This window comes from Trichosurus vulpecula, chromosome 6 (genome assembly GCF_011100635.1).
Source record: "Trichosurus vulpecula isolate mTriVul1 chromosome 6, mTriVul1.pri, whole genome shotgun sequence".
NCBI lineage: Eukaryota > Metazoa > Chordata > Mammalia > Diprotodontia > Phalangeridae > Trichosurus > Trichosurus vulpecula.
The window spans coordinates 168,795,197-168,807,463 of NC_050578.1; the positions used below are offsets into that span (position 1 = coordinate 168,795,197).

Consider the following 12,267-nt stretch of genomic DNA (forward strand, 5'->3'; position numbering starts at 1 on the left):
ATGTTCATTTAATAAACATCTATTGTCTGTGTACCTAGAATTATGTTTGCTAAACCATGGCAAAGGTTTCTGTTAGTCTTCAAAATCACCTAACACCCAAAAGTGCAAATTATTTTATTTAGCATGTTCAGAGTATGAGTTGTGTACAAAGGAAGAGATGCTCTATGTCATATATACCAAAATATTTCTAGAAGTCATTAAATTACTGAGGAAAAAATATAATTGTAATAAACTAAATCAGAAATTTTCCAAAGTTTTTTTGAATAGTTAAAATTCGATTAAGTAATATTAGCTTTGTAAGCCAACATTTACCAAAAATGGTTTCAAAACTCTAAGTTAAACTATAATTAAAAATAGTCATTTTATGTTATTACTTAACCCATTTTATAATAAATAAGTTTTTATAAGTAAGTTTTAAATAGCAAATTGAATTCATCAGTGATTTGGATAAAGGTACTAATTACATGCTCATTGAATTTGGAGATGACACAAAGCAGAGGTAGCTAAAACATTGGATGATAGAATCAGGATCCAAAATTCCTGATAAGCTAGAACACTAGGCTGAATCAAATAAGATGACATTTATTTGGGGTTATTAATGCAAAACTTTATACTTGGATACAAAGAAATAATTTCAAAATGATAAAACAGAAGAGGCATGCTTAGGTACCAGTTTGTCTGAAAAAAAGGTTCAGTGGTTTTGGTGGGCTTTGTCTTCAATGTGACTTAGCAGTGCAATGGAACAAAAAAAGCTAATTTGGTCCTGGGCTGCATTAATAGAAGCAGAGCCTCCAGGAATAAGACAATGAGAGTTGTCAATAGACAATAAGTCATGAGACTTATGAGAAAATCAGATTTATTACAAGAGAAATGAACATGCATGTGGAAGCCAGTGAGTTCACAGTTCTTATAGAAGTTTGCATATTTATGGCAGTACAAAAAAAAGAGGAGAAAACTGGAAGGGGCATGGGATGGGAGGGGAAAGGTTCACTGATCTTTCACAAAGGGGAGGAGCAAGGCAATGGCAGAAGCTACATTCTTTCCTCTTGGGAACTGCTAGACTATGAAGACAGGAGGGTCTGCTTATCTGCAAAGGATCCTACAAGCATTTTCCCCAGCCTGGCACAGACTGGCTGGCACCAATCTTGCCTCCCAAGGACACAGAGACGATCCAACTTGAGGTACAAACAAATTATGTCAGATAGGGGTTTTGTCCTTGAGACATTCAGGGCCTCCTTAATGCTCTGGGTCCAGTGTTTCTGGAAAATATGGCAACTCAAAAAGAGAAGTTCAAGGGATCCCTTAATATCCCTTAACATAGTCCCTCTCTACTTTGTCCTAAGCAGACCTCATCTGGACATCACAAGTTAAGATGGACTAAGTTGGAAAGTGTGCAGAAGAAGACAACCAGAATGATAAAGGATACTGAATCTGTGTCATATGAGGATCATTTGAAGGAGCTAAAGATATTAGTATGGAAAAGACAAGATGCAGGGGAAAAAGGATAGCTATCTCCAAGCATCTAAAGGGCTGTCATGTGGAGATTACAGAGATTACACTTGTTCTGTCTGCCTCAAAAGGTAGAACCAGGAGAAATGTGTAAAAGTTGCAAAGAGGCAAATTCAACTTTAATGTCAGGAAAAATTTCCTAACAACCAGTGCTATCCAAAAGTGGAATGGGTTATTTTTAGATGTGGTGGCTTTCTCCTTCTTGGAGGTATTTAAGCAAAAGCTGGATGACCACTTGTCAGGGATTCCTTTTAGGTACAGGTTATTAGATGGCCAATGATACTCTTCCAACCCTTGGAATTTGTGCTTCTGTGACCTAAATGTGAATCCTAGCTCTCTACCATTTACTACCTATTTGACCTTGGCCAAGAACCTTGTTAGGTCTGTTTACTCAATTATAGAAGAAGGCTGTGGGACTGGATGACCTCTGAAGTTCCTTCTAGCTCTAAATCTATGAGTATATGAATGTGTCAGTAAAACAACTAAAAACCAGTAATTGAAAGAAAGAATGAAGGGTTTGTATAATCAAACTATGAATAAGCAAGAACTTTCTAAAGCAAATGTAATCAGAGGCATCTTGATCAAATTATACTCAGCTCTCATGAGAAAAGCATCCTGATTATAAATTATTTTTATTGTTGTTAATAGTAAGATTGATTTAGAAATAATTTATTATTTTTAGCAAAGGTAATTATTGAGGTTTTTATACATACTGAATAACCTCGCAATACAAAATTAAAACATGCAATTGATAAATATATTTAATTTATGGTAATTATTAAACTCAGCAACTATATATATATATATATATCTTATCCTAATACTTAATAAAATGATAACTGAAGTATTTTATGGTCTAGGTTAAAAGACCTAGACATAACTCATAAGACCTTTCTCATTATTAGGGTAGTTAGAAGGAATATATATAGACAGAGGGCACGGGGTGACTTGAATATGGAGAGATGATATCTAAAAAATAAAATTAAGGAGTGAGAGAGGAATGTACTGGGAAAAAGAGAAAGGGAGAGGTAGAATGGTGTAAATTATCTCACATAAAAGAGGCAAGAAAAAGCTTTTACAGTGGAGGGGAAGAGGGGGGAAGTGAGAGGGAATGAATGAACCTTAACTCTCATCAGAATTGGCTTGAGAGGGAATAACATACACACTCAATTGGGTATAGAAATCTATCTCACCCTACAGGAAAGTAAGGGGGAAGGTGATAAAATGGGGGGGGGAGGGTGATAGAAGGGAGGGCAGGTTGGCGGGGGTTATCAGAAGCAAACAGTTTTGAGGAGGGACAGGGTGAAAGGAGAGAAAAGAATAAATGGAGGGTGGGATAGGATGGAGTGAAAAATAGTCTTTTCACAACATGACTATTATGGAAGTGTTTTGCACCACTACACATGCTTGCCTTCTTAATGGGGGTGGATGGGAAGGGAGGAAGGGAGAGAATTTGGAACTCAAAGTTTTAATAATGAATGTTAAAAATCATTTTTACATGTAACTGGGAAATGAGATACACAGGCAATTGGGTATATAAATCTATCTCACCCTACAGGAATATAGAAAGGGAAAGGCATAAGATATGGGGGGAGGTAATAGAAGGGAGGGCAGATAGGGGGAAGGGGTAGTCAGAAGCAAAACACTTTTGAGGAGGGACGGGGTGAAAGGAGAGAGAGAACAGAATAAGCGTGGGGAGGGGAATAGGATGGAGAGAAATACAATTAACAATACTGTGAAAAAAATTTTGAAGCAAGTTTCTCTGATAAAGACCTCATTTTTCTAACATATAGAAAACTGTGTCAAATTTATAAAAATTAGAGCTATTCCCCAACTGATAAATGATCAAAAGATATAATCAGTTTTCAGATGAAATAATTAAAGCTATCTACAGCCACATGAAAAAAATACTCTAACTCATTATTGATTGGACAAATGCAAATTAAAACAATTCTGAGGTACTACCTCATACCTATTAGATTAACTAATGGGACAGAAAAGGCAAATGACAAATGTTGGAGGGGATGTGGGAAAAATGAGACATTAATGTACTATTGTCGGAGTTGTGAATTGATTAAACCATTTTATAGAGCAATTTGGAAATATGTCTAAAGGGCTATAAAACCATGCATACCCTCTGACATAGCAATACCATTACTAGGTCTGTATCCCTATATGTACAAAAATATTTATAGCAGCTCTTTTCTAGGGGTAAAGGAGTAGAAATTGAGGGGATGCACATCAATTGGGGAGTGGCTGAACAAGCTGTGGTATGTAAAAATGAGGGAATGCTATTGTACTATAAGAAATGATAAGTAGGATGCTCTCAGAAAAACCTGGAAAGACTTGCATGGATTGATGCAAAGTGAAATATACTGGGTACAAAGTAACAGCAATATTACAAGATGATCAGTTGTGGATGACTTGGCGAATCCCAGCAATACAATGATACATGACAACTCTGAAGGACTTAGAATGAAAAATGCTATCCATCCCCAGAGAAAGAACTAATGATCTCTGAATACAGATTGAAGCATATTTTTTAAAAACTTTTTTTCTTGAGTTTTTTTGTCTATGTTTTCTTTCACAACATGACTATTATGGATATGTTTTGCATGACTACACATATATCACTTATAGGGAATTGTTTGCCCTCTCAATGGAGATGGGTGAGTGTGGAGGGAGGAAGGGAGTGAATTTGGAACTCAAAGTTTAAAAAAAAATGTTAAAAATTGTTTTTACATGTAACTGGGGAAAAACTAAATAAAATTTTTTAAGAAGACCTACAGATAGGTTTCCATCACATTGGATAGCTACTTTATTAAAGACATATGGAAGAACATGAAGGATAAGAAGGAATGGACAGGCTGCAATATTCACTGGTGGAAGGAATGCCCATACTCATAAAATCATAGATCCGCTAAAGTAAATTCAAATCCACCTGCAAGTCATGCATCACCTTCCTGATGCCATGGTCCTCTTCCAGAACAAAGGACAAAAGACAACAAAGGATGTGGCAGCAAATGAATTAATATTTCAAATACTTCTATTTGTTTTCAAAGTAGAAGCAGCTTTAAAAGACCAAGCTTCAAATATCATCATTTACTAAGCAAACACATTATCTCTCTGTGACAATTAGTTAATTAAGCTTTCTCCTTATTTGACCAGTATCATCTATGTTCATGATCATGCTTATATATCAGAACAGGGCTGTGCCACTGTGGCTTTCTGGAATTCGGCCTATTTCTTCCTGGCTTCAACCTACCCATTTTTTCACTCCTTTGTTAATAATTCCTACTCTTAGTTTCGCAACCTTATCTTTGCCCTTTTCATTTGCCTTTAGCTCTTTAAATGCATCTCCCCAAACTCCTGACCAGTACCAGGCACTATACTTAAATGCTTTACAATTATTACCTCATTTGATCCTCACAACAAGCCTGGGAGGTCCATGTGCTATTCTTATCCCCATTTTACAGCTGGATAAACTGAGGCAAACAGAGGTTAAGTAACTTGTCCAGGGTCACACAGTTAGTAAGTGTCTGAGGCCAGGTATTCCCGACTCCAGGCCCAGTGCTCTATTCATTATACTATTCATTATAATTGCCCCAGTAGCCATTCTCCATTGCTCCAAATGAAAGAGAAAAGGGCCTTAGACTGTTTCACGGCACTAGTCTAAAGGTGATAATATTCATTCTCAGGAGAACAGGGAGCTTATTAGGCAGGCCTAAGAAAAGAGACAGCTTTCTTGGCTCCCCCATTGTCCTTCAGATAGGTTATCATTGTATTGGATTATTCGAACACCTATATATTTTCATTGATGTAAACCAAAAATTCATTACATATCCATAGAATCAAAACAGACAAAACAGATAGTTTTAAATTAGTGTGGACTAGACACAATCCATTTTCACGAGATCAAATACTGGAATAGTATTATCTATTTAAGAAGTTTCCAAAAACCACTCAAAATACTGCTGAAATATTTGTTTATATAGTCAGAGTTGAAAATATGAGAATGAAGGAAAAGAGGCAGTGAATGTGGCATATATTCCCATTTTTTCCAGGACCTGGAAAAACAGATGCTAGAACTACGGATCTTATGTCTTGGCCCTGACCTGTTCAACATTTTTAATCAATAATAACTATTAGTATAATAACAATCTTAAACTATTTAAAAGGCTATCCTGTAGATGAGATAATATTTGTTTAAAAAGTGTTTAAAAAGTTTAAAAATTACAGTATCTGGTGCATAGTAGGTACTATATAAATGCTTATTCCTTTTCCTCCTAGAAAGGGGAATAAATGTTCTTTTGTCCCTCCCCCTCCCCCAGGGGACAGAATTTGAACTAATGAGTGGAAGTTACTGGGAAACAGATTTTGACTGCAGTTAATAAAGAACTTTCTACCTAGAGTTGTCCAAAAATGAAATGGGTTATCTCCTGAGGTAGCCAAATCCCCTTTTCTGGAAGCATACATGTAGAAGATAGGTATTTTAAAAGAGATTTTTAAATTTTATTTGAGGTTAGAATAGCTGATCTTTAAGTTCACATTCAACTCCAAGACTCTAGGAAAAACAGTTCATTGCTATCTGAATGAAGAAATAAGGTCTGGAGATACAAATTAACATGAGACAGTACCACTCTCAAGGAGTACACATTCCAGTGGAGGAGACAACACCTACAGAAAGTTTCAGCTGCAAGTCAGATGGAAAGCTACCATGGTCCTTGGGGTACAGCAGCAGAAGACAGGGTAGTGCCTTTAATGTCATTTCCAAGGATAAAATCATATCAGTTTCTGATGCTGAACTATTTGACAGCACCAAGGATTTTAATGGTGACAACTTTCTTTTCTAGGTCTTCAGTTAAGCAGTTGTGAGTTGTGAGTCTGCAGAGGGGTTGTTTTCCCAGATGGTGGCTGAGGGGGCTGGGACAGAAGCATGAGTGATATTTTGAAAGGGGGTTGTTGCCACTCCCAGGGCTTTCAGGCTTACTTGCCAGTCAGTGGCAGCAATTAGTGTTGGTGGTAGCAAAGATGGCCCCTTTCTCCATTTCTTTTCTTCTTGAAGTATAGTATTTTACTAACTGTACCATACTGCTACAGTGATTGCTCCCCTCAATGACAGCTGCATGGCCCAGGCTGGGAAGGGTGCCAGTGTTCTGAGGAGTACTGCTATTCCCAAGACTCTTGGGCTCAGGGTTCTAGGCTAGCTCAATCAGGGCCTAAGGTGGTAATGGGGATTTTTGGCTTGACCAGCACAAAATGTTTCTTTCACTCCCTCAGGTACCTTCTTGCTGTGGTCACCCTTTGACTTACTGTTGATGAGTAAGTGATTTCTGTATTACCAAAAAAGAAAGTAACATCACCTAATCAAGCTGTTCTTTGGCCTCTGGGTCTGTATATTCTGTTGCTTTACTACTTCCTTACTCTTACCTTCTCTCAGCTACTTTAGACTTAATGCATTGAGCTTTTTAAAGAATTCTTGGAATGAATTCATTATTGAACATCCATATTTTTTTCCTTTTGTAGTTAAGCTTAGATCTGCTGGTTAGATCATCTTGGGTTGCATCTGGAGCTCCACTGCTCTGAGGAATGTAGTACTCCATTCTGGATGCAGAATAGTCTTGGTTATTAAAGTTTTCCTTTTCATTATATTTGAAGGTCTTTCTCCTGGTGACTTGCAGAATTTGTTTTCTTCTCAATGGCATTGTTAAATTTAACCACAACGTGTCTTGGAGTTTGTGGCCTTGGGCTTTTTCCCAGAAGGATCTGTGGGTTCCTTTGATTGGCATTTTGTTTTCTGTGTTCAGAAGTTGTAGGTGGTTTTTTTGTATTATTTCTTGCATTATAGTGGTCAGATTTTTTGACTTGTCATATTCTTCTGGGAGACCTATAATAAGTAAGCTTGTCTCTATGCATCCTATCTTTCATATTTGCCTATATGGAGAGCATGATTTCTTTTAATGTTATTGCTTTTTGCTTCTCTTCTATCATCCTCATTCTAACTTATCTTTAATCTCTTCTTGTCTGTTGGCCCCTTCTCTACTATCTACAAATATGCCCATATCTGCCCAAATATGCTCAAAAAAACCTCACTTGCTCCTTCCATCCCTGCTAACCGTCATCCTATCTCCCCTCTGCCCTTTCTGACTAAACTCCTTCAGAAGGCCATCTACAATACGTGCCTCCACTTCCTCTCCTCTCACTCTCTTAACTCTATTCAATTAAACTTCTGACCTCATTATTCAACTGAAACTGCTCTTTCCAAAGTTACCAAAGATCTTTTAATTAGCAAATCCACTGACCTTTTCTCAATCTTCATTCTTCTTGATTTTTCTGCAGTCTGTGACATTATCATTCATCCACTTCTTGAAACTCTCTCCTTTCTAGGTCTTCTGGATGCCATTCTTTCCTGGTCCCCCTACCACCTATCTGACAAACTCCTTTTCAGTCTCCATTACCCACATTGTGACATCTAATTTTAGATGACCCAAAGAATTCTGTCCTGGGTCCTCTTCTTTTATCCTGTTATCCTACTCCATTTGGTAATTTCAACAACTAATTATCATCTCAAATGTTGATTCTCAAATATACTTATCTAGCCCTAACTTCACTGTGGGACCTCCAAGACTAGCACCTAAAGCTGGATGTCCAGTAGACATCTTAAATTCAACATGTCCAAAAGTGAATTCATTTTCTTTTCCCATAAACTCTCCTCCACCTCCTAACTTCTTTATTACTGGTGAAGGTGACATCATCTTCCCAGGTCCTCAGGTTCATAAAGTGGGTGTCATCCTTAGTTCCTCACTCTCACCACCTATATCCAATCTGTTGCTAAGGCCTATCGATTTTATCTGTAACATCTCTTGAATAGGCCCATTTGATCCTTTGATACTACCACTACTCTGGTGCAAGCCCTCATCATCTCACACCTGGACTACTGCAATAGCTTACTGATTAGTTTACCTGCCACAAGTGCCTCCACAGGCTAATCCACCCTCCATTCAGCTGTGAAATGATTTTCTGAAAGCACAGGTTCCATCATGCCACCAGTCTACTTAATAAACTCCAGTGACTCACTGTCACCTCCAGGATCAAATATAAAATACAATTTGACATTCAAAGCTCTTTATAACCTACCCCCCACCTTTCCAGGCTTCTTATACTTTACACCCCTCCCATACATTCTTCAATCCAGTGACACTAGTCTCCTTGCTGTTCTTCATACAAGATATTTTCTCTGGCTGTGTTCCATGCCTGGAATATCCTCCTTACTCATCCCCGCCTCTTGGCTTCCCTGGCTTCCTTCAAGTTGCAACCAAAATCCCAACTTCTACAGGAAGCTCCTTAATCCTTCTTAATTCTAGTTCCTTCCCTGTTAATTATTTCCTATTTATCCTATATATAGCTTGTTTGTATGTATTTGCTTGCTTGTTGTCGTCTCTTTTAGATTGTGAGCTCTGAGGGCAGGGACTATCTTTTGTCTTTCTGTCTCCAGTACTTAGCACAGTGCCTGGCACTTAATAAATGCTCATTGACTGACTCTTCTTCCAGATTATTCTTCATGTCAGTGTATTTGCATTCCCACTTGGAGTTTGTGACCTTGGGCTTTATCCTAGAAGGATCTACTCTCAGCAGGCTGCAATACATTACAAACAAGGAATTACATAAGAGAAAGGCTATAGAGGATTTCATCAAAGAAATTCATGACTGTAAGACATAGAGGCCAGGAATGCAGGAAGCATGAAATGCTACCTACTGATGGGCATGCAGCATGGGCACGCAGCATGTGCAGGCATGCCATGTTTGATTGCTCTTCACTTTATTGTACTTTGCAGATGTTGTAACCCTATGTTGAGCGAAGTCCATTGGTGCCAATTCCCCAACAGCATGTGCTCATATTGTGTTTCTGTGTCACACTTCGGTAATCCTTGCAATATTTCAAACTTTTTCCTTACTGTTTTATCTATTATGGTGCTCTGTGATCAGTGATCTTTGATGTTACTATTATAATTGTTTTGGGGCTCCATGGACCGCACCTATGTAAGATAGCAAACTTAATTGATAAATGCTATGAGTTCTGGCTGCTCCACCACCTGGCCAGTCCCCTGTCTCTGTCCCTCTCCTGAGGCTTCCCTATTCCTTGAGAAACAACAATATTGAAATTATACCAATTAATAACCCTACAATGGCCTCTAATTGTTCTGATGTGGCAAACTTCATTGTTGTCTTATTTTAATAATAATAATAATAACAACAACAACCACTATCCTGATGAGACAGCAGCTGTCAACATCGAGGCAAGACCCTTCATCAACAAAAATATTATGATTTGCTGAAGGCTCAGACAATGGTTAACATTTTAGCAATAAAGTATTTTTAAATTAAGCTATTTTTTATTTGTTTTATTAGACATAATACTATTGCACACTTAATAGACTATAGTATAGTGTAAACGTAACTTTTATATGAACCAAAAATTTCATATGATTCGCTTTACTATAATATTCGCTTTATTGTGGTGGTCTGGAACCAAACCCGCAATGTCTCCAATGTATGCCTGTACTCCATTGATATCTGTGAAATGTGGGAAGATTTGGGTGGGCCCTCATGGCAGTTTCATGGAAGGACATAGATAAGAGTTATATAGGATAGGCAAGCATGGCTGGATTGTAATCTGCTTCACTGGAGGGAATATTCACATTAATGAGATCATGGAACAACTGGAATACTGGAGCACTACTATAAATTATTTGGTCACAGAGGTCCAATAGAGAATGAAGAGTTGTTGCTTTAGCAACCCCAAATTTGATTTTCTTCAAAGCAGGAATCTAATTATTTTTTTTGGAGGAGGGAAGGCCGGGCAATTGGGGTTAAGTGACTTGCCCAAGGTCACACAGCTAGTAAGTGTGTGAAGTGTCTGAGGCAAGATTTCAACTCTGGTCCTCCTGACTCCAGGGCCAGTGCTCTACTCATTGCGCCACCTAGCTGCCCAGGAATCTAATTCTTAAGGTAATATTATAAGACTATACATTTATTTAGAGATCTCTAGGGTGAAGCTGGGTCTCACCAGGAAGGGAGTAAGAATTGCATTGCCTATTTATGGGCTACTGTGAATTTTTTTGTTGTATATTCTATGGCATGAAAGTAGGGTCTATATCTAGTACGCGAACTTGCATCCTAATAAAGACACTGGGAACCCTTTTACTTTAACAGTGGAGACACCTAGACATGAGCAATATGATGAAGTTGTTATAAGGAACAATGGATAGAAATAAAATAAGCTAAAGAGATACCATTCTTGGAGATGCCCCCAAGACTGAATTTTGGGTTCAGTCCCATGTTGGGCCATGAATTACACACAAAAATACACACACACTTACACACATATCCCTAGTATTAGCATAAAATTCAGGCCAGAATCTTCGTATAGCTAGCATGCAACTGAAAAATATATCATCATTCCTGAAGTACTTGAGAAAAAAATGATGCAAAGAAAAGAAGAATCCAAAGATCTTATTGGTTGTGTGCCTTTTATGTACTCAAATTCTCAAACGGATCTGTGATTTCATACATGTAGGTATTCCTTCCAGTATTGCAAATTATAACCCAACCATGCCTGCCCATCCTGTGTGATTCTTATCAATGTCTTCAGATAGATTTACCCCAGCAGAAGGATGGAGAGGGGCCAGATGTCCACTTAAAATGCTGAGGGCTCTTCCCTCTTCCTCTTTTTCTCTTCCTATCTCAAGGCTAGCATGTACACTAGCCTTGAACATAGCAGTTTACTTTTTGTTAACTGAATTGAATTTTGTGACCTTGGGCAAGTCAATTAAGCTCTCTGAGTCTTAGCTCTCACTCTGAGGATCAAATACATAAAATATATATATGTATATATACACATAATATATGTGAAAAAATTTTATAATCTGTAAGTACTGCATAGAAACATCATCATTAGCATTAGTGGTGGCTGTTTTTTGGTTTTCTTTGAATGGTATAGAATCATTATGTACTCTCCACTCCCTCATTTGTTGGTCTAAGCTTTAGGCATTAAGTAAATGACATTTCTTAGAATACAAATTTCTAAATAACAAATGCTCAAGACATTACTATATCTGAAAAAAAGAATCTCAATTCATAGTGCTCTCAAGCAAAAATTTATTATAGAAAGTTATTTCTAGTCTTTACAGATATGTATGAAAGTAAATTCTTCTAAAAGCACGTATAAAAATTGGATTGAACATCAGCTGAAGATGTGTGTATTCTTCTACATTAAAAGTGACAGAGTGTGGGTTTGTGCATAGTAGAGAGGCAACCCCTAAGAGATTTGCTCAACGAATTAAATAATGGCAGCAAAAAGAGGATACCATGAAAAACTCCTTTCTTTTGAAAAAGGCTAGAGATGAAAGGAAGATTATTTACTGCAGAAAGTACTCTCTCTTCTCTGAAAGCCATAGCACTTTGCTTCTCTCTATATTATGATAGTACATTGTACTTAGTACCAGAGTGATATGTGACATATACACATATTTTTTAAACATATATTTATACACACATGCACAGTGTCAGGAAGCCCCAAGTTCAAATCGAGCCTCAACTACTTACTAGCTGTGTCATTTAATCTATTTGTCTCAGTTTCCTCTTCTATAAAATGGGGATAATAATAGTACCTCCCTCCCAGGGCTGTTATGAGGATCAAATGAGATAACATTTTTAAAGCCCTTAGCCTAATGCCTGGCATACAGTAAGTGCTATATA

The 12,267-nt window shown here is 37.5% G+C and overlaps 1 protein-coding gene across 2 annotated transcripts in view; it reads right to left on the reverse strand.

Moving 5' to 3' along the window:
• Positions 1–12,267, reverse strand: part of KLHL5 (kelch like family member 5) — a 127,087-nt gene that overhangs the window by 73,049 nt on the left and 41,771 nt on the right. The gene's annotated exons all lie outside the window — the stretch shown is intronic.